This window comes from Pipistrellus kuhlii, unplaced genomic scaffold (genome assembly GCF_014108245.1).
Source record: "Pipistrellus kuhlii isolate mPipKuh1 unplaced genomic scaffold, mPipKuh1.p scaffold_m20_p_15, whole genome shotgun sequence".
Classification (NCBI taxonomy): domain Eukaryota; kingdom Metazoa; phylum Chordata; class Mammalia; order Chiroptera; family Vespertilionidae; genus Pipistrellus; species Pipistrellus kuhlii.
The window spans coordinates 80,838-103,697 of record NW_023425460.1 but is presented as its reverse complement, the minus strand read 5'-3'; the positions used below and the strand labels follow the sequence as shown (position 1 = coordinate 103,697).

The following is a 22,860-nucleotide window of genomic DNA, read 5'->3' as shown; positions in this document are numbered from 1 at the left end:
GTTGAGCTGCCCACCAGCAGCTTGGAGCTGCACACCCCCTGCAGCCTCCCCACAGGCCCCTCTGAGCCATGCCCAGCATCTGCCCTCTGCCAGGGCTCATGCGGACCCTGATTTTGCAGATCAAAGTTTTATTTCCACTTTAAAGGGGGAAACAAGGATGAGGCCATCTCATCAGGATGTGAATCGGGGTTAGGAACCCTCCCTTCTTCCCAATCTCTCAAAACCCACAGCTGCAGGTGGGGTTGGTGGTGTGTGATTTGGAAATATGTATTCCCTTTTACTCTTGAAATCACGGGAGAGAACATTCCCAGAAGATGTCCCAACACTGACGGGGCAGAAATAGGATGATGGGACACCAGCTAGTATTGTGAGAAATATGAATCATGCTCTGGTAATTGTGATTGTTTTATTCGGATCAAAGAAGGCACATTCTCATCTGGCTGGCAGCCACACTTGGGACTGGAGAGCTCACCTGGAAATCCCTCCCCATTAGGAGCTGCCCATTATCATGGAAAGATTAGCTTTGCTGCAGACACCAGAGCCAGAAGCCAGAATCGCCAGCCCTATGAAGGCCCCAGCCCTCTGTTCACCTGTTAACTGCCCATTTGGCATATCCTTTGGCTACTTCCCCAGGGAATCTTTGGCCTTTTACCCAATATAAGCAGCCAGCAACTAATCAAGGGCTTGGATAGATTAGGGAGTATTTACTGGCACAGAAAAAGTAGCCGATCCCAGGAAGAATCAAAGCTTTGTGGGGCGTTAACTTGCCCTAGTCCCACCCCACTCTTTAGCTCCCAGGGCCAGGAAACCCCACACTCGTCATGAAAAGCCTGGGAGCTGCTGTGGGAGCTGAAACTCTCCCGAGGCCTCACTCCCAGAACACTGTCATTGTTTCCGCTAGCTCCTGAGAGATCCTGTTGGCATGAATCCTGTGTTTGACCTGGTTCAGAGCTCACCCAGTACAAAAAGCCTGTTCCCCGGGATTGATTGTCAGAGCAATTACAGGCATGTAACTCCTCAGCTGCCTGAGGCAGCAGATAACAGTTGGAGCGAGCAATAATTAAAAAGCTGGAGAGACAAGGCTCAGGAATGAGGTGTCCACAGGAGCTTCAAAAGCCTGCAGTGGATTCCAGGAATCCAGAAGGCCGCCTTCATTGTATGTCTGGGCTAGTGCACATGCTCACAGGAGCACTGAGGAGATCCTGAGCCCTCACCCTGGCCGACTTCGAGGCTCTGAGCAAACAGGAAATGAAGGCTCAGACAGAGTTCCCGTCCCCCCGGCTGAGGGCGAGGTGTGCCCACATGCACACGGAGCTCTGGGCAGGGACTGGGAGACTTGCTGGTTCCAGGCATTGAAGGAAGCCTCTCTGTTTTTGATAAATGACAACTAACATAATGAAGCAGAAACTACAGTGGCTACACACCACCAGATACAGACTTTGCAGAATTAAATCAGAAAAGTCACTAACCAAACAACAACGTCTTCAAAAAACATCAATGACAACAACCCTAAAGAGGAGGGAGACTCTGACTTCCAGAGTTGCCACATTAAGTCATTTTAAATGTCCAGTTTTAACAGCAACAAAAATTAAAAGGCATAAAAAACAACAAGATATGACCCACAAGCAGAAAAGCAATCAGAACTGCCCCTAGAAAGTACATTCGACTTATTAAACAAAAAACTATTAAGTAAGTTCAGCAAGACTGCAGAATACAAGATCAATACACAAAAGTTAGTTGTAATCCTATATACTGTTGATGAATAATCTGAAAATAAAATTAAGAAAATTCGTTCACAATAGCATCAAAAAGAATTTAAATTCTTAGGAATAAATTTAACAAAAGAAGTGCAAGATTGAAAACTACAAAATAAAATTGGGAGAGTAATTTAGTCCTAAATAATGACATCCCATGTCCATAGATTGGAAGACAATATTGTCAACATAGCAATACTCCCCAAATTGATCTTCAGATTCAATGTGATCCCTATAAAAATTCTAGGTGCTTTTTTTTTTTTTTTTTGCTTTTTTTTGCAGAAATTTAGAAGTTGTTAAAATTCACATGGAGATACAAAGGACCTAGAATAACCAAAGCAATCCTTAAAAAAAAAAAAAAAAAAAAAAAAGTTGGAGGCCCTAGCTGGTTTGGCTCAATGAATAGAGTCAGCCTGTGGACTGAAGGGTCCTGGGTTCGATTCCAGACAGGGCATGTACCTTGGTTGCGGGCACATCCCCAGTAGGAAGTGTGCAAGAGGCAGCTGATAGATGTTTCTATCTCATCGATGTTTCTGACTCTCTATCCCTCTCTCTTCCTTTCTGTAAAAAAAATAATAAAATTAAATTTAAAAAAAAATCATGTAAGCAAATGTTCATAGCAGGATCATTCATATTAGCCACGAAGTGGAAACAACCCAATATCCACCATCTAATGAAGAGATAAACATGTAGCATATCCACAGAGTGAAAGATTACTTGGCAATAAAAGGGAATGATGTTCGTGTTTCGTGTGTGAAGCTTGAGAATTTCATGCTAAGCAAAAGATACCAGACACATGAAATGTCCAGAACAGGCAAATCCAGAGTCATGAGCTGGACAGTGGTCACCCCGGGCCAGCAGGTGGGGAAGGAGAGCTGGCTGCTGAGGGGTGTGGCGTGTCTTTGGGAGGTAGTGAAAATTTACTGCAATTAAGTAATGATGATGGTTCTATAACCCTGTGAATATACTAAAAATCGCTGAATTAGTCACTTTAAATGGGTGGATTTTGTTATATAATTTATATATTTCCATTTTAAAAAGAAAAAAGAGATGATCCAAGTTACATTCCTAGGCCTCACCCCCATTCCCCTCACATTCCTGACAAAGTGATAATGACCTCATTGCAGACTTAATTTGTATTTTTTTAATTATGAGCAAGACTGAGGTGGAGGGGAAAAAAGGCATTTTTTTCCCCTTGAATTGCCTGTTTGGGATCTGTCCCTATTTCACCTGGCTGTGCTGTTTTCCTTACTCATTCGCTGATTACTTGCCTCGCACCACTCCAGGCACTGGCGAGAGTCATGAAGGCAATAGACAAGACCTGGCTCTCAGGAGACTTACATGAAGACACAGACACTGCACAAGGGAGCAGGCACAGCTGGCAGTGAGAGCTGTGAAGAGAGCTAAAGGGGCTTTGCTGTTTCACAGGCGTCAGGGAAGGCTCTCTGTGTGATGGCTTCCCGGCCAAGACCTGAGAGAAGTCTCCCTGGAGATCCAAGGGAGCGTCAAGTCCAAGGCCCTGCGCAGAGTCCTGTGTGGCCGCAGAGAAAAGGCCGGTGCAGGCCAGTGCTGCTGTGGAGCGACGGTGGTGAGAGGCGAGAGCAAGCCCTGCTGGGCCCTGTAGGCCAGGGGAAGGCTTGCACTCATTTCCTAGGGCTGCAGCACACCTCACCCCAGAAAGAGGGGCTAAAACAACGGACGTTTATTCCCTCACGGTCTGGGGAGCCTGACGTCTGAAATCAAGGTGCCAGCAGGGCCTGTTCCCTCTGAGGGAACCCTTCCTGCCTCTCCCTAGCCGTTGGTGGTTGTCAGCTTGTAGATGCATCGTGTATGTCTCTGCCTTCATGGTCACATGACCTTCTTCCCTCCGCGTTTCTATTGTCTGCTTCCCTTTATAAGGACGCCAGTCACTGGACTTAAAGCCTACCCCAATCCATTGTGGTCTCTGCAAACACCTATTTCCAAATCAGGTTACATCACAGGTTCCAGATGGACACTATCCACCCCCAACCCGCCGCTTGAGGTCCCGGAGTCCGCATGTGTCTGCAGAGTGCCCTGCCTCTCTCATCGCCCGCACACTCTCCTTGGGGTGGGAGCCTAGACCCTGGACTGGAGGATCTGTGTGCAGAATGACACCATCTGACCAAACCACTCTGGTTGGTTTATGGAGACAAGACAAGTTGGAAGCAGGAAACCCGTTAGAAGCTCCTGCAGAAACCCAGGTGCCCGGGAAGGTAGGCTGGACTTTGGAAGCAGCAGTGCAGGAGCGAGATCGGGCGGATTCTGGACTTACTGAGGCAGAAACGGAGGATTTGCTCAGTGCTCAGATGTGGGTTTGGGAGGAAGAGAAAGAGAAATGAAGGTGCTGTTGCAACTTTCGGCCTAAGGAAAGGAAACAAAGCCCGTGCATTTATAAGAGCACTTTTATAGGAAGCCATCCTGACTTGCATTTAGATGGTGAACTGAGCACATGCATTTGCTTTTTACCCTTCCCAACCTCCATGAGAGAGAAAGGCACAGAGGAAAGGCGAGGGCGGCCACCAGCAGCCGAGGTGACTCACAATTCTGGAAGGCGGATGGCTTCAGGTGGATAGGAGAAGCAGGCTTAGAGACAAGGTCCAGCCCAGGAAGGCTCACCTGTCCTAATACTGGACAAGTGCTGGTCACTTCTGGGCTGGGAGGCCAGACACCCATCACGAGCTGCCCGCTAAGCCAGCCTCCTGTGTGGAGCCCCCTGCATCCTGGCCGAGGGGGAGTGGTGGCGCAGCTTGCAGCAAAGTGCTGGCTACCCCACCTCACTGCACCAGGTCTGCTGTGGGGTCAGAGGGAGCACTCACCAGGCTCCTCCTTGACGTGGGCAGAGACATGAACAGGCAGGAGAGAAGCACGAACAGCAAGAAAGAAAGGGCCAAGGGAAGAACCAGCCCCAGAGGAAACAGACACTTGAAGAAGTCTTTTTTAATTAATTTATTGGCTTGACACTGGTTAATAAAACTATCCGGGTTTCAGGCGCACAATGCTATCATCCGTCATCGTCTGTACATTGGACTGAGTGCTTACCACCCAAGTGAAGTCTCCCTCCATCACCATTTTCCCCTTTTCCCTCTCCACCTCCCTTCACCCCTGCTTCCCTCTGGCCATCACCATACTGTTTGTCTATGCCCATGAGTCAACAAAAGAAATCTTAAAAGGAGAGAGAGAGAGAGAGAGAGAGAGAGAGAGAGAGAGAGAGAGAGAGAGAGAGAGAGAGAGAGAGAGAGAGAGAGAGAGAGAGAGAGAGAGAGAGAGAGAGAGAGAGAGAGAGAGAGAGAGAGAGAGAGAGAGAGAGATGGATAGAGAGAGAGAGAAGAGAGAGAGAGAGAGAGAGAGAGAGAGAGAGAGAGAGAGAGAGGTGGGTGGGGGGAGAAAGAGAGAAAGAGGGGGAGGAGGGGACTTGAGAGTTGCATCCATGTAATGAGAGGACACAGCGGCTGAGGGCCTGGCAGAGCTGCGGAGACCCCACCCTGACACTCCGTCCCTTCCTGCTCCTCCGGGCAGTTTAGCCTGCTCTGTGCTTCCCACACCTGACCTGTCTGTCTGTCTGTCCATCCCATAGGAACGCCCTAGTCCAAGTAGCTAACCCTTTCTCCCCAGGAAATGGCGTTGGCCTCCCGGTGGCCAGGTCTGCTGCCCTCCCTCAGCCCTTCCCCGCTGCTAACCACCCTACAGAGGGGGCCTGTGTGGCTTCCACCCGCCCCTTCTTACCAACCTCAGGGCCCCCACTGCTTCCAGCAGAGGAACCTGTGACTTGGCTGTAAAGGCCCAGACTCACTGGGTGGGACTCCCCATTGCTGTTGGGAGGCTCTGCCCCCTCCCCCACAGGACCCCCAGGAGCTGCTCCCCCTGCTCAGAAAGCTCCTCCTGCAGGCCTCCCTGGCCCCATCCCCCGCCAGGACACAGACCTGCAGCCTCCCCCCCCCCCCCCCCCCGGGGCACTTCCCAGCTCACAGCTCTGCTGCTCTGGGACCCTCCGCATCTGCCTCTGATTTGGAAGAGGTGCTCACAGCCACTGGCTCAGTCTGGCCTGAGTCTGGCCCCAGGGTAGGCTCGGCCTTCCTGCAGACGGTTGCAGATTTCTGAGTAAGATCGAAGGCGCAGTAATAATGTACTCTTGCCTTAGCTGGATTGGCTCAGTGGCTAGAGCGTCGGCCTGCCAACGGAAATGTCCTGGGTTCGATCCCAGTCAAGGGCACATACCTCGGTTGCGGGCTGGATCCCCAGTAGGGGGCGCGCAGGAGGTACCCCATCACTGATTCTCTCTCAGCGTTGTTTGTTTCTCCCTCTCCTTTGCTCTCTGAACGCAATAAAAAATATTTTTAAAAAATAATGATTTACTCTCAGTCCCCAGGAATCTGTGCTCAACGTTCTCAAGAAGCACCTCTGCCCCCAAGAACTGCGGCCCGCTTCTTGGCCAGGGCTCCTAGGAGGGAGGGCGGGATGGATGGGGCAGGACACTGATCCTGGGCCGGAGGACAGAGGCGGCCAGCCGTCAGGCAGTGCTCACTGGGGCGCTGGCTCCGGGTCTGACAGTTCCTTACTCAGGGAAAGTGCTGCTACAGATGCTTCCATTGGTGGGTTTTAAGTTTGTTTTTGAAGCAGGATTATTCTGTGTCCTCTTCAAGCAAAGCCCCCTGCAGACGGCCACACAGCCGCACCGAACGCCCTGCAGCCCGGTGAGGCCTCAGATCTGTGCCCCGCGGGGGGAGCTGGCTCAGCCTCTGACCTCTCCGACCCTCGGTGTCTCCTTCTCGGAAACGCAGTGGGTGATGGGCACCCGGGCAGGCGGGTGCAGCCCAGTCCGGCACCTCCTCCTGGCGCTGCACACACAGGTGAGATGGAGGTCTGGGCCGGCGGAGGATGACTGCAGAGGAGGAGGTCCCCCCACAGGGAGCTCCGAGCAGCTGGGGCTGTTCCGCCTAGGGTGGTGCCAAGACAGCTCCCAGCTCAGCATGCACCGTCACCACCACAAGGAGACCGTCATCCCAGCACACGGACGACAGCCCAGTGTCTGCCTGTTGTCCTGTAATTCGCTCTCTGAGTGTCCCCCACCCCACCCAGCCAGACTGCTACGAAGCAGCTTCCCGGGCCTCACTGGGTCTGACGACACCGGAGTCCAGGGCTGCGGCCCGGGAATCTGCACTGAAGTGCAGCCTGGAGAACCCTCAGAGGGCGAGCCGGCTGCAGCAGGGCCCTGCCTCTCAGCCTCACCGGGCCCCTAGAGCAGGCTGAACCCTCAAAGGCCTCCGAGGGGCAGAAGGCTCAGCTCTTTCCCACCTGCACCAGGCCCAGGGCAGTCCCTGCGGGGCAGGGGAGAGGGGCCAGAGGCTGGGGTGGTGGCCTGCTGGGACGGGGGCGGGGGGAGGGGGGAGAGAAAGGACTGGCAGGGGTGGGAGGTGGGGGGCGGGGAGGGGAAGGACTGGCAGGAACCTGGAGCAGGCAGAGGCTCTCGCCCCGCCCCGGCTGAGTACTGGGAAGCAGTGGGGAGGGGCCCTGCCCCAAGGAGCAGAGTGAGAGCAGGCAGGGCCTGGGGTCACACTCAGCAGTGCAGGCTGGACTGCAAACCCCATGTTCCGGGCACCTCCCTGATCGAGGGGCATGGAAGGTCCTGGTCACCCCTCGGATGGACCAGGCCTTGAGGGAAGGGCTGGGAGGGTTGGAAACCCAGACATCCAGCAGGGAGGGCTGTGAGGAGGCTGCTCTGGGGTTGGGGCCTGGCCTCTGTCCTTCGATCCCACTTCTGAGACTTGCTTTCCTTTCCCACCCTCCAGGCCAGACATGCAGGGGGGATTCGCCAGAGCAGCCCCCGCGGTACCCCCGTAGGCCCTCCTGTCCCCTGGGGGGGCAGCCCCCGCTGCCTGCCTGCACCTCCCAGGCGCACACCCCACCCCCATCCTGTGATCCGGGCTGCACCAGGAGCTCCCCGGGAAGCCCCACTCTGGGGCAGGAACAAGCACGCGTGAGTGGAGAGGAAAAGCAGGGGACACAGGCTGGTCTCCTGTTCCTGTGGCAGCAGCAGGAGCGCAGGCGTGCACACACCTGGACAGGCAGCTGTGCAAACGGAGATGTCAACCCAGGGCTCGCAGGGCCATCCAGGGAACAGTGCAGCCCCATCCCTGTGTGGGCTGACTTGGAGGGCCCCCCGGCTGGCGGGCCTGTCCAGGACCGGCTTTCCGCCTGGCGCTCATGCACCCCCACAGGCATTGCCGTCGGCCCCAACCTCCGTCTGCTCCCCGGATGGACCAGGGTGAGCACAGGGTGGTGCTGGACAAGGACAGAAGCCGGCTCCAGCCCAGCGCTGCCTGATCCCGTCACACGCATCTTAAAACTGGGAGCCTTCCCGCTGCGGTCAGAGGAAAAGGTGTGACTACAGAGCCGGCAGAAGGATGGACTGGACACCCCCTGCTGGTGTGGGAGCCGCGTGGGGGGCCCAGAGGGGCCCTGGGAGCCGGGGGCCGCCTGCCCAGCGCCAGCGGGGAGCAGAGCTCCGGTCCTCCCCTGGAGGCCCGGGAGGAAGGCCACACCGGGACCCCAGCCCGCTGAGCCACACTGGCCTCTGACCCACAGAGCCAACCGGCGGATGACAAATGTGTTATTGCAGCCGCCATGCGTGTAGCATTTTGTTAGGGCAGCTGCCGGCACAACAGGTCCCTGGGACCATGGCAACCAGCTCTGCTTCAGAGCAACAGGGGTCTTGTACGGCGCCTGGCTCAGTGCCACATGCCGCGGGGCACAGCCCTGGAGGCCACCCATGCCAGCAGCCAGCCTGCAGCCACACACACACACACACACACACACACACACACACCGCTCTGCCTCTGCTCCTAGCCTGGCTCTGTGAGGAGCGAGGACCACAGACAGGACCTGGAACGTGTCCACGTGCGTTGGTCCCTGGCCAACGTGCTCCCTCCAGAAACGGCCCCGTCATCCCGAAGCAGAAGCTGGACGGGAACACCCAACATGGCAAGCCCAGGCGCTGGAGGGGCTGCAGAGAGGGCAGGGCCCAGAGGGAGGTCCCCGCCATGGCAATGGCCCCGGGAGGGGTCCTGGGTGCGCCCTCTGGAGCTGCCAAGGTGCCTGCTGAGGCCACGTGTCCTTGGGCTGCTCCGGTGGAGGGCACTGGGCGGCCCTGCCCAGCCCTCCCCCAGGGCAGAATGCCCCCGCAGGCGCCTGTCCTTGGGGCTTCATGGGCCTCTCCCGGACTTCCTCAGGCTCCTCTGGGTCTGCCCTCTTCCTGCCCACTCCTTCCCCTGCTTTCCTCCATCTCAGGGCTCCCTGGGTCCCTCTCTCTCTCTCTCTCTCTCTCTCTCTCTCTCTCTCTCTCTTTCTCTCTCTCTCGTCCGATCTAGTCTGGCTTCTGCTTCTCCGGGGCCTGGAGCTGACACCTCCAAGTCCTGTCACACAATTGCCAACCACACCGCACCTCTTGGGCCTGGGCAGCAGGGCTGGGTGGGGGCTGGCATCGCCCCTCCACACTGTGTGTAACAAGCGGTGCTTTTTGCTAAAGCGCGTCTGGGACCATGACTGCAGCTCAGGATCACTATGGGGCGAGCGCCAAGCAGCGGTTCTCCCTGGTGGCCCCAAACTCCTAGCCAAGGGAGGGACCAAAGGAGGCAGCCTCTTCCCGCCGGCCGTGTTAGCAACGCGTGAGAGCCACTGGCGTGTCCGCTTCGGGGGCCAGCCCGGGAGCTGGTGCGGCTGGCAGGGCTGTGGTGTCCGGAGCTCCTGCAGCCCAGCAGCCTGGACACAGCACAGGAGGGAAAGTTGGGGACTTTCCTCCGGGGCACAGGCTGCCAAATTGCCGGACATCTGGAGAGGAAGCCGAGAGGGACTGGGGTTCCAGCAGCTCCTGGGAAGTCCCCGCAGGTGGAAGCCTGCCAGCCCGCCCTCTGGCGGCGGAGGTGGGAATGACACAGAGGGCGGTGCGCAGGCGGCGGGAAGCCCTCCGCTGTCACTGGCAGGCCGTGCCTCCCAGCGGCCCACACCTGCCTGCACCGCCCGCTCGCTTTGGCTCACTTTGACGTCCTTGCGGCCCCAGTTCGCTACCTGCTCAGTTTCACATCTTCCAGCCCCTGCTCCCTCCCCTGCCACCACCTTTCCTCGCTTGTCACCCTGTGTCTGGACCACCACACACACACACACACACACACACACACACACGCACACAGGGATGTCCAGGACAGCAGTGAGGGCTGAAGGGGGACCCTGACTCTAACCCGATGCAGTGCCCGGCTCACGTTTGTGCAGTTTGTCCCAAGGCCGGGGAGCGTCTGGGGGACCCGCCCTTCTCGTCTCAACTGTAAGCTCCTGGGGGCAGGGCGTGCTCCTCAAGGAGCCTGAGTCCTGCCCTCCCACCCGTGGGTGCCCAGCGTGCCCTCGGGGACTGAATTAAGACCTCACAGCTTGGACGGGTACTTGTCACAGACACTCCTGTGAGGATGCTTCGGGCCCGTTTGCCAGAAGTGCAGGCTGAGGACTGAGGTGTACAACAGTCTGCTCAAGATCGAAGCTGAAACCAACGCCCAGACTCTTACCTCACAGGCAACTGGAGCCGGTGCTGGGAGTGGGGGTGGGGGTGGCCGCGGGCTCAGCACCCTTTCTCCTCACCCCTAACCCTCTCCGGGGTCCTCTCTGTGAAGCGGGGGGGAGCAGTCTGCCTCGCGGGGTTACGGAGAAACTGGATGCATCAGTGCAGGTGAGGTGCCCGCCATGCCCCCCACAGAGCAAGCCCAGGGAAGCCTAGGCATCAGCCCCCGTGCTCTGCCCACACCCACGCACCTCACCCTGGGGCATATCCGGCTGCCCTCAACGAGCCCTGTGCCCACAGCCGTGCTGGCACCTGGGAGGGCGAGCCTGCCCGCTGTGCTGGGCTGGGGGAGGAGCCCTCTCCCTCTGGCCCCAAAGGTCACTGCTGCCTGAGCTGCGGCTTCCTCCCATCAGCCTGTGCCCAGCGCGCTGTCCCTGGGGAGGGGCAGGTGAAGGCAAGTGGCCCGGCTGTGCGGGAGAAGGGGAAGGTCAGGGGTGCGGTGCAGGGTGTGGTGACCTGCTGGGTGAGACACACTGGCTGAGACACAGCTGGGGGGTGGGGCAGGCGGTGCCGGACAGAGGCTGTGCCTGCTCTGGCCCAGGCAGCCACGGGCAGGCTGGTCTGGGTCGAGGAGCATTAAGGCCACGCAGGCCTCGGCCCAAAGACGCAGGGCTTTGCCGGGACTTCAGCACCAGGTCCTGGACCTGAAACAGCCTGGGCCACTGCTCCCAGGGATCAGGCCGCTGGGCGGGAGGGGAGCCTTCCCGTTCTGTGGGTGATCAGAGGCCCAGCAGGGTGGGGCCGGGGTGGGCAGGGGCCAGGAAGGAGGGTGGCATCTGTGGTGACAGGAGAAGGGGTGGAAGGAAGAGACGTGGTGGGCAGCAGGCTAGGTCTCCCTGGACAGTGAGCCCTGCTCTGTGGGTAAATGAATGAATGCAGGGGCCTGGGAACCTGCATTCCTTTATTTCTTTTCTTTTTTAATTTCAGAGAGGAAGGGAGAGAGAGAGATAGAAACATCCATGATCAAAGAGAATCATTGATCAGCTGCCTCCTGCACGCCCTCTACTGGGGATGTGCCCTGACCGGGAATTGAACCATGACCTCCTGGTTCAGAGGTCGACACTCAACCATCAGCCACGCCGGCCGGGCGGCAGGTGCCTTTCTAACAAGGCCCGGGTGTGAGGCCGCGGGTCCTGGGTCCCACTGTGAGGTCACCTTTGTAAAGTCCCCGCTGGGTGAGGGCTGGCAGCAGGAGAAGGAAGATGCTGCACACAGAGCCCCAGCCCCTGTGCCCAGCCAGAGGCTGCCTCTGCCTCGGGGTCAGGAGAAGGAAGGGAAAGGGGGGGGCAGAGCTAGAAAGCAGGGGCTCAGGAGGAAGACCATGCTGCTGGAGGAGCGCCCGCAGCCCCACACCCCCTGGCACAGGATGTCCTGGCGGCCTCGGAAACTCCCTTCTGCCTGGGCCTGCCTGCCGCTCCGCTGCTCTCAGCACTTCACCTGAGGGGTCACTCCCGGCTCTTCCCCTGAGGTCTCACACCTCCGGATCCCCACGGGGGAGACTGGGATGTGGATGTGCAGCCGCCAGCCAGGGGCTTTTGTGGCCACCTGTGGCCTCAGCACAGGGCAGTGAGGCAGCCAGCACCTGCCAGGTCACATGTGTAACAGACAGGCGGGTGCCTGGAGGCAGGGCGGGAGAGGAGGCTGCCTGGGCGCTGGGAAGCCCTCCTTCAGGCACCACTACAGCCTCGCTGCCAGCGCCCACGCTGAGCCCCACACTGTGCTGGAGCAGAAGGCGCAGGTCAAGGTGGAGTGTGCTTTCTGCACCTCCTGGGTTCTTCTGGGCAGTGAGTCAGGGGCCCCATGCTTACTGCCCATGACCCACCCACGGGGGCTTCCTCAGACCTTGCAGGAGGCACAGAGGACAGGGCAGAGCTCAGATCCCCGAAGTCAGCATGGATGGGACGGGTGCTGAGCTGGGGCCCAGAGCCCAGGGACCTAGGCTGATGTCACACCAGCTTCATCACTCAGCTCCCTCTCCTCAGGCCCTTCCCTGTGAACCCCACTCCTGCGTGACCCCCAGGTGTGCCCTGCCTCCCAGTGCTCTGGGCCCAGCGTCCTCTACAGCTGTGACTCTGCCACCTCATGGAAGTGCCACTGTCTGACGCCCTGCCATTCTCCGCCATGCAGAGGCACCCCTGGTGCCCATCAGTCATGGGACTGCCCTTCCCCCCCTGCCCTCTCTCCTAAGGGGGAACAGGGGGCTCACATCCACAGCATCATGAGTGGAAAGGGGAGACGGCTGGGGTGCACGTCTCCCCACACCTCAGGCAGGTCCTGCTCCAGGCACACTCCTCGCTGCCCTCCACATGTGCAGGCACTTCCGCTGCCTCGGCACCAGGTGTCCTGGCGGAGCCTTCGCTGCTGGAGGCCATTCCTCGGCATCAGAACGCGTGGGAAAGCCAGGCGGGCCGGCCACCCAGGCGGGTGCACGGTCACAGCCAGGGCCCGGGCAGCCACAGCGACAGCCACAGCCAACGCCAGCCCGGTGAGCGAGGCCGCAGCGCCCCGGCAGACAGAGGAACGACGTCCACACAGAGCTGTGCCCTGGGCCCAGGTGCCGACCACCTGAGGGAAAGGAGGGCGGCTGGTGCCAGGAGGCGGCGAAGGAAGGGATTAGGCACGCATCTCGCTTTGTTAATAAGATGGTGTTGGGGAGACCAAACAGCCCGGTAGATGAGGGGGCGTTCCTTAGGGAGGGCCCACAGACGCCTCTGGGAGAAACGACCTTGGGAAGAAGCCCTGTGCCACCCTGGGGCCCACAGAGGTTACCACCGGCTGCAACCCCCAGAAGGATGAATGGATGATGCCAGGATGAGGACCCACCCAACCCCCACCCCCAGGCTCACCACCACCACAGCCAAACCTGACGTGATTTGCTCGCCACGCCAAGAACAGGGCAGGACCGAGAAGCATTCTTGCCACAATAACATAAATCCCGAAAAAGAAGCTGTTGAGCTAAACCCAGTCTGGAAGGAAAGGGGTGGAGGACATTGTGAGGGAGCAAATTCAGAAGCCATAGGAAAGGACTTCTACTCTTGGGCAGCTCACCAAGGGCCTTCACCAGCAGATGGCTTTAAAAAGGCAGTGGGCGAGGGAGGGGCTGCTGTAGACTCAAGAGGTGTTTTATATATTTTTTAATCTTCACCCAAGGATATTTTTTTTCCCCACTGATTTTCAGAGAGAGGGAAAGACAGAGAGAAACGCCGATGTGAGAGAAACACATCAAATGATTGCCTCCTCCCAGAGCCATGATCAGGGCACAGGCAGGGGAGGAGCCTGCAGCCCATGTACATGCCCTTAGCCGGAATCGAACCCAGACCCTTCGGTCCGCAGGCTGATGCTCTCCACATGTGTCAAACACAAGGCCCGCGGGCCAAATCCGTCCCGCCAGGCCTTGCAATGTGGCCCGCACCGCGCTGTCATCACTGCACTCCGCTGCGTTTCCATCACAATGACAGGTTATGACTGTTCAGTAAACCATTCAGCCCGCGATTTAGGCTGGATTTTAGATTTTGGCCCCTTCTCTGATTGAGTTCGACACCCCTACACTGAGCCAAATCGGTTAGGCCAAGATTAAAGAGGTTTATGGAAAATAAAAGCCAGGTGCCCATATGGCTTTAATTTGGTTACCAATTACACAAACCAACTGAATAAAGGCATTTTCAGGATGAGGAAAACGGAATACGTACTGGGTGTTAGGTGACAGCGAGGAGTGGCTGCTGATTTTGTGAAGTGTGATCGTGACTGTGTGGTTTTGTTCGAACACGGCCGCGCCGGAGGACAGGCCACCCCACTGGGCATGGATGTTTCACCACGTTAGCCACAAAGAAAAAGAACAGAGCAAAGGAAAAGGAGGATGAAGGGAGGGAAGGAGGGAGGGCAAAAAAAAAAAAATTATTACATGAAGCAAGCTGGTAAGATCTTAACTGCTGAATATGGACACGTGTGGGTTTGAAAATGTTCATAATAACAATTAAATTTAAACCATGGTATCAATCAGCACATGAATATACAGACAGAGCAACACAGCAAACAAGAAAATCTAGAAATAGCCTCACACGTGTATGGCGGCTTAGTCCATGATAAAAGTAATAATTCAAATCGGCGGGGAAAGGCAATTATTTGATGAGTGGTGTTGGGCAAATGGGTGGCCATCTGGAAAAACATTAAGCTGGAGTCCCACCAGATGGATCGAATATTCACATTTGACAAATGAAACCATAAACCTTTGAGATAAACGAGAGAATTTCTTTATAGTTTCGGAGTAGAAAAGCCCCTGAAATTACTGGCAGACAATCACTTTCGGCCTTACAGAAACAGGAACTTCACAAGGTTCAAACCTAATATGTATTTTAAAATACATTTTTAAAAATCATGGTTCTGGCTACATACATTTTTAAATTCTTCATGCAAAAAAGGCACAAGATGAGCCTACAGTAAACTAGGAGAAAGATCTGCCACTCATGCTCCAAAAGTTCAGTTTCCCCAATGTATGTAGAATCCTCCTATGAATCAACAAAAAAAAAGTGTCATAAACCCAACAGAAGCAGTGTTGGTAATGCAAACACCAGCTCACGGGAAAGAAAATACAGGCAGGTCTTACAGAGACACACCCGATCTCCTTCTTAGAAAGAGAAATGCTCGTAAAATTCCAAGAGGTGCCATCTCTCACCCATCCATTCGGCAAAGACGAGGGGGCGTTGAAACAGGCGCGTGGCGACGCCTGCAGCGCCCTGACGACTGTGCCCATCAGCACCTGCCTTATGTTTTCATCACTGGATTCCATCGCCATCTAATACCAGGATGACTTATCCTTTGGTTAGTGAATATTTATACGTGCTTTAAACTCCAAATATGAACGCTTTAAACGACGTTTTGGTGCTGATTTCTATCACCAGCCTGGCCTGAGTCACCATGTCTCTCTGATGAGACTTCAGGCGTTTTCACAGCTCGCCTGCAGGCAATTTTCTGGAAAGCCCCCTCACTGGCTGCAGAGTTCTGCTCCTGCGCCTACGCGCATTAGCCGCTGGGGGCGGGGCACTGTGGTGGGCGGTTCCCTCCAGGCCCCGCCCATGCGGGATGCCCACTTGTGACCATGGTTCTAGCTGCCCTGGCCCTCCCCAGAGGAGCAGCCCGCACCTGGACAACCCTGCTCATATCAGCCTCCCTCCTGAGTCCTTCAAACCCACTCTGCCGGCCCCGCAGTGACCCAGGGCTCCCTGCCCAAGAGACAAGGTCAGCCACACTCACCTTGCTGGGGTGAGCTGGGCCCCCAGGCCAGAGGAGGGAGGACACAGGCCTGGGGACCCCCTTCCTGAGGTGGGGCCAGCAGGAGGGGCCTGGCCTTGGATGGGCAGTGCACGTCGGCCAGGCTCTCCCCCAGGTCAGCCTGACGTTCTCCTGGAACGGCTCAGCCTCCCCCAGGGCCCACCCCCTACCACTAACAGCAATGCAGTGACTCACTGGCGCAGCCCGCTCTGCCCTTACCTCCTGGGAGCCGTGGAGACACCACAAGCTTCTCCTCTAGGAGCCTCCAACCCCATCCACCCAGCCCGAACCCCCTCATCTCACCTGATCCACACACCCAGCCTCCACCCTCTTCCCGGCCCTCAGCTGAGGACGGAAACCTGGGTCCGGCCGCCAGGGCCCACCCTCTGCAGACAGCAGGGGGGCGGCCAAGACCAGGGCCTCAGAGGCGGCGGTCCGAGAGGGCTCCTCCAGAGGCATACAGGGAGCGGCTTGCGCACAACGGTTCTGGGGAAGTTTCAGGCAGAAGTATGGGCTCTGAGCTGGGTTTCTACGCTGACAAGATGGGGCTCCTCACCTGGGCACATCCCCCACACCCAGGGCCTCCCCTGGCAGCCGGCTGTGTCTGGGATCTAGGCCATACCCAGATGGAACTGAGGCACCGAGACAGGCACATGGGGGGCTGGATACCAGAGTCTCAGCCTCACGGGCAAAGGGGGTCAGCAGAGGGGCCTGTCCACTGAGCAGCCCTCGCGGGGTGGGCATCAGCCTTGGCTAATAAACCCGTCAGGATGCACGTCCTCTCCCAGCCCCCTCAGCTTCTGGGCGAGCCAGCCTCCTCCACGCAAGCTACTCTTTGTTAACAGGGTTGCCATGGCAACTGATCCAGGAGAACTCTCTTCAAGGTAGCATCTGAGGGTGACACTTGGAGAGATGGAAGTGGTGGTGACAACAGGCAGAGCCTGGCCTCCCAGCCCACCCCCACTCCTCCTTCCTGAGCAGGTCTGGTCACCAGCGACCCTCCCCCCGCTTCTCGGCCCAGAGCTTCCGGGTCTGCTCCCCGCTCCTCTCCGTGAATGGGGAGAGCAACGTGGCCCAGGCCAGGCACACCCCTCACCCCTCATCCCTCATCCCTCATCCCTCACCCCTCACCCCTCACCCCCACTCCCCACAGGCTCACAGGCACAAATCTGTGCCCCCCTGCCCACCACACACAACTGCTCACAGGCTTTGCTGAGTCTACCAGTGCAGCCACCATTTCTGAGCTTGGGGTCCAACTGGGGCCAAGCCGGGGTAGACATGACTCCAAGGGGTCACAGACGGGTAACTGTGGGGGGCAGCAGGCAGCAGAGGCCCTGGGCACCTGGCCCAGCATGCCCACGCAGAGAGGCCTCCCAGGAAGCCTGGGAGCCGACAAGGTGGGCAAAGAGGCACCTGCATGGAGCAGGAGGTCCGAGCATCTTTACAACGAGAAGGTTGAAAGGTCCCCTGACTGCTGTGAAAAGGCACTGCAGGGAGGAGGCCGCTGCAGTGGTCCAGCCAGGGGAGGGCAGCCGGCCTGGAGCGGTGGCCGTGGGCAGGGACAGGTAGAGGGGCAGAAGTCAGGTATGGGATGGTAGGCTACCCTGGCTGATGACTCAGGGGGTCTGGCAGAGGCACAAGGGATACCCCAGCTGCCCCTCTGCTCAGATGGGGAGCCGAGCTGACAGGCTGCCCGTGGCTGCCTGGGGCATCCAGCAGGCACCAGCTTGCATGTTGACAGAGCCCAGAGGTCAGGAGGAGTTGGAAAGGGATGAGCACCAAGGAGGGATGGAGCCGGAGGCCTGGGGCCCAGGGTGAGCTGCAGAGCCCGGGATCGGGGGCCGTGACTGCCTCAGTGTCCGCAGGCCCCTGAAGACCGGTCGCTGGAGCGAAGGGGACGCGCCAGATGGGAGTGGGAGGTGAGGGTGTGGGGTGAGAAGCAGAGACGGCGGCACACTCGCCTGTGCAGGGGAGGACAGCGGGGTGGAGAGCTGGAGAGGGAGACGTGAGAAGGGGTGGAGGTTGTGTTTGCGCTGCAGAAGCTGCATGCACGCAACTGCACCCGCCAACGAGGGCAGCGGCACCTCACCGGGGGGGAGGGGACGCCACCGCTGGACAAACGGAGAAAGCGCCCCCGAGTGCCCAGCTCTGTGCCCGGGGAATGGCCCAGCGGGGAAATGGGCGCTCTCCTCTGAAGAGTCAGGGAGACTCCCAGCGGGCCAGCCTCGGGCCCTCCTCCCTGAGCTGCTTGCCCACTGCTCCCTGCACCCACCTCACCGCAGACCTCGCAGCCGCTCCGGGGGGGCGGGGCGGGTGTGAGCTCAGCCTCGCTCTGGCAGCACAGGCTCAGAGGCCCGGGCCGGGCTCACGTGGGGCAGGGAGGGGGGGAGGATCTCTCCTTGCTGTCCACCTCCCAGCGTCACCGCCCGGACCCTGGGAGCTCCCTGGCGCGAGGGAGGTGGACACGCTCCCGGAGCAGGACCCTGGCACCTGTGCGGCTCCCGGGAAATGTGGACCCTGCAGAGGAGAGCATCACGCTGCCCCCGAGGCCATCATGCTGCCCAGGGCAGCCAGGGGGCAGGAGCATCAGGCCTCGCCACCCTCGCCCTGGCAGGCAGCAGGGCGAATGCTGACACCTTCACACTCCTGGTGACACGTTGCACCAGCCTCAGGCCCAACCCAGGAAAGCCGCTCATTCCCAGGCCTCCCTGCTTCCCGCTGGCCCCGGCCCTCCCGGCTCAGAGCCGGCCAGGACCCTGTGGGGCTCCTGACCTCCGCTGACCCTCCCACACCCGGCTCCGGGTGTTAGACCGGCACTTCCTGTGTGCCCAGCGCAGGGACTTCCTGAGTGGCCCCCGGAGACCAGCCCGCTCTGGGCAGGCCAGGGCCTCTCTGCACTCACTCCCTGACACACACACAGGCATGCACAGCCCTCCGCGCTGGGGAGGGGGTGAGAGGCCGTGCCCTCTGAAGAGAGCAGAATGCCCTCCTCAGAGCCCTCAGCTCAGAGGCCAGAGACCTCCCTCTTGGCAGTTTCCCTGCGGGCGCCACCCCAGCCTCCACGATGCCGGCCTCCCTCCCCCTCAGACCGCCTGGAATCACGGCGCTAAGTAAACACTCGTCAGATGGAGGTGGGCAGCGGAGGGCAAAGGAACCGCGGCAGCCTGGAGCGGTAGGAGGCACCGGAGGCAGCACTCAGCGCGGAGAAAGCAGCCCCGGCGACCAGGCCTGCAGCAGATGGCCGGGGGGCGTCCCGGCGGGGGCCCAGAGGACGGCCCAGGACTGGGAGCCAAACTGAGTCACGACCACCTGCACAGCCGCTCCGCACCTCGGTTCCCTCCGCCAGGCCCTGGGCCCAGCCCCGTGGGGAGGCAGGGGCCCCCTTCCGGGGGGAGTCACCCAGAATGTGCATCCTACACCAGCGAGAGAGACACACACAGACACACACACACACACTCACACACACACTCTCACACACACACACGCACACACACACACTACAAACACACTCACACACACACACCACACACACACTCACACACTCTAACACACACCCACACACTCACACACACACACCCTCACACACACACACACTCACACACTCACACACACCAACTCACACACACACTCTCACACAACTCACCACACTCACACACTCACACACACACTCACACACACACACTCACCACCACTCTCACCCACACACACCACTACACACCACACACACACACCACTCACACACACACTCCCACACACACACACACTACACACTCACACACTCCACCACACACACACTCACACACACACTCTCACACACTCACACGCACACACTCACACACACACTCACACACACACACACTCACACACTCTCACACACACACACACACACACACACACACTCACACACACACTTACACTCTCACACACACACACCAGGGCCACGGTTGGGCCCTACAGGCCCAGCTGCTGGCCCTGCGCCTTCACTGGCCTATTTGGCAGGTGAGGCTGCTGGGGCACATGTGGCCTGAGAACCGGGTTCTGTGGCTCAGAACCAACCGTCAGCCAAAGCCACCCCCGTGCTGCTCATCCCACTCGTTACCCACGGGCGGGGCAGGGTCTCAGTGCGCGGGCAGAGGAGCGGTCCGCCCTCACCTGCCACGGACACTCCCCCTCGGCCTGCGCCACAGACCTGCTGGGCCGCACTCCGCACTTCTCCCGCCTCCTCCTCTGCCTGCAGTTGCTAAGTTACGCCAAAAAAAATCCCTCTGCTCCTGTGAACTGTTCCATTTCCACGATTTTCCAGGTGGAAGGAAGCCATCGGGCTGACAGTTGGAGAAAAACAAACTTGGTGGCTGGCTCCCGGGCACCGGGCAGAGGTGGGGACACCTGCTTGGGCTCCCAGACCCAGCGGCCATCGCGAGAGGGCACAGCTGCCTGGGAGTGTCACCCCGGCACCGGGTCCGAACGGCTCCCTCCGCCTCAGGAGCCTGCGGGTGCCGCTGCCACCCCTGCCCAGGCGGCTGGGCCACCACAACCCCCGCCTCTGGGAACAGAAAAGTCGAAGCTCTCCCCTCCCTCCCACTCAGGACCCCGCCTCCTGTCCTGGGCTGGGAGTTCCACCGCCAATGTCCCCATGGGTCAGCGAGGGGAGCTCCCCAAGTCACTGAGACCAGAGGTCATTCTACAGATGGGGAAACTGAGTCTCGGCGAGGCCTGCAGATGTCAAGCCCTGTGGCCTCTGGGCTCGCTAGTTCCTTGCTTGTGACAGGAGCTGCCACGGCTCCCTGGGCCTTTCGGGGCCGGGAAGAGCCCGCCCAGGCCGGGCCGGGCATGACTGTGGGGTGGCAGACCCTGAGGGCGGACCCGGCGCTGCCTCTGTGCGTTCTCCCGCTGCCAGCCGGCCTCTGTCCTGAGCTCCTGGGGCAGGTGGCCATCGGGAGAAGAATGACAACGCGCGAGGAGGTGGGCCAGATGGGACTCTAAGCAGGGAAGCAGGGAGCCCCTCCCCGTTCACACAGGCAACCGGAACCAGCGGTCCCTGCGCCCTGCAAGGCCGGGGCTCAGAGATCACGGTCCTTCAAATGACCCTGCCCACGGGGAGAGCGGGCCAGGCCACCTCCCCTCAATGCTGAGCTCCCCCCAATTCCTCGCAAACAGAAGGGAGTGAAATGCCCTCGCGGGGCCCAGGAGGCACACAAGCAAATGGAAACTTCCAGCTGCGCAGCGCCGAGCTCCGCCGACTCCCCAGCCCCCGCTGCCCTGCGGCCGGGACAGCGGACCTGCCCGGGTGCCCACGCCGCCGGCCGCGTGCGCCCGCCACGCCCAGGCCGAGGCCGCGGTGCCCGGTGCCCGCAGGGTCGCGGGGCCGGGATCGCGGCTCCGCCCGGGGCTGCGGTGAGTTCCCCGCGCTCCGCACGGGCTCCGCCCGCCTCCTCCACGCGCGCGGCCCCAGCCCCGCGCCGCCTCCCACGCCCGGGCACAGCCCCGGCCCCGCGACGGCCGCGCCCGCCCGGCGGGAGCCGGAGGGCGGCCGTGCCTACCTGGGTCCGGGCCGGCGTGGCTCCCGCGCAGCCCTGGCGCCGCGGTGGGGCCCGGAGCGCGCGGCCGGCGCCGGCGGCTCATGCTCAGCCCGGCGCCCGCCCCCCGCCGCCTCCGCGCTGCGCCAGCTGCGGGCAGAGCGGCTCCGCCGCGGGGAGAGCGGAGCGGGAGGAGCGAGCGCGGCGGGGGTCGCGGGGCGCACGGACCGGCGGGCGGCGGGGGCGGAGGTGCGGCGCTCCGGGCGCCGGGCGAAGGCGCGGAGAGGGGAGCGCGGGCCGAGGTGCCCGAGAGACGGGGGAGGGGGGGATTGGGGGGGGGCCGGGAAGTAGGGCGGGGGAGGGGTGGGGGTCGAAGAGGAAGGGGCAGGGAGGGGGCGCGCCCGGCTTCGTGTTTAAAATGGTAAGGCAGCGAGCAGCCTGCGTTTCTATCCGTGGGAACCCGGGTTCCGCGGACCACCCTGAGCACCCCGTGCGCCTGTGCTGGGCTCGCACCCCCCGCACAGTGAGAACGCTGAGGGTCAGGGGAGGAAGGGACCCTGCAGGGCCTCAGAGCTGGCAAGTGTCAGGGCAGGGGTCCAGCAACCCCGGGAGCCCTGGCCGGTTTGGCTCAATGGATAGAGCGCCGGGGTTGTGGGCTGGATCCCCAGTAGGTGGCACGCAGGAGGCAGCCCATCAATGATTCTTTGTCCCCATGGATGTTTTTATCTCTCTCTCCCTCTTCCTTCCTCTCTGAAATCAATAAAAATATGTATTTTTAAAAAATGTGTGCTTGATTGATTTTTCAGTGAGAATACTGGTAACCAGCCACGCCTTGATTTTCACTGCGGGAGGTTTTTAGGTTACTGACTCATTCTTTTTTTTTTTTTTTTAAGAATATATTTTATTGATTTTTACAGAGAGGAAGAGAGAGGGATAGAGAGGTAGAAACATCGATGAGAGAGAAACATGCCCTTGACCGGAATCGGACCTGGGACGCTTCAGTCCCACAGGCTGGTGCTCTATCCACTGAGCCAAACTGGTCAGGGCCTGACTCATTCTTTAATAGATACATGACCGTGCAGATGTTCACTTGTTCCCAGGTCACTTTCGGTAAATTGTGTGTTTTTTAAGTTGCCTTGTCTACATTTTCTGACTTACTGAGAGGCTGTTTGTGACATCCTGGCGTCATCCTCAGAAGCCTGTAGAATCTGTAGCAGTGCCCTGCTTTTCATTCTGATATTGAGAATCTTTGTGTTTTCTTTTTCTTTTCTTCATCAGTCGTGCGAGAGTTTTGTCAATTTTGTAATTTCTACTTTTAGGGGATATTAATTATCTTTTTTCCAGTTTCTTAAATTGGAAACTACACTCATTGTTTTTCAACCTTCTGTCCCACTATATACAATACATTTAAAGCTATACATTTCCTTTTAAGCACCATTTTACTGTCTCAAATTTTAAGTGCATTTTTCTCATTTTGCTCAGGATATTTTTAAATTTCCATTTTGACTACCCTTTTTGGCCCATGAGTGTTCCTTCATTTCCAAATATTGGGGGATTTTCTAGTTACTCTCCTGGTATTGGTTCCAATTTAATTATACAACAGGCAGAGGATAGACTCCGACTGATTTCCACACGCTGACGTCTGCTCATACGTCCCTGATAGCCCGGGACATGTTCTGTTTGGGCAGATCTGCATACC

The 22,860-nt window shown here is 58.8% G+C and overlaps 1 protein-coding gene across 1 annotated transcript in view; it reads right to left on the bottom strand.

Annotated features, from left to right (window-relative positions):
• Positions 1-21,289, bottom strand: part of RASGEF1A (RasGEF domain family member 1A) — a 50,648-nt gene extending 29,359 nt beyond the window's left edge. Inside the window, exon 1 of the mRNA XM_045581665.1 lies at positions 21,186-21,289. The gene's annotated coding sequence lies outside the window, so the exon portion shown is untranslated. The remainder of the gene's footprint in view (positions 1-21,185) is intronic.
• Positions 21,290-22,860: the final 1,571 nt, after the last annotated feature.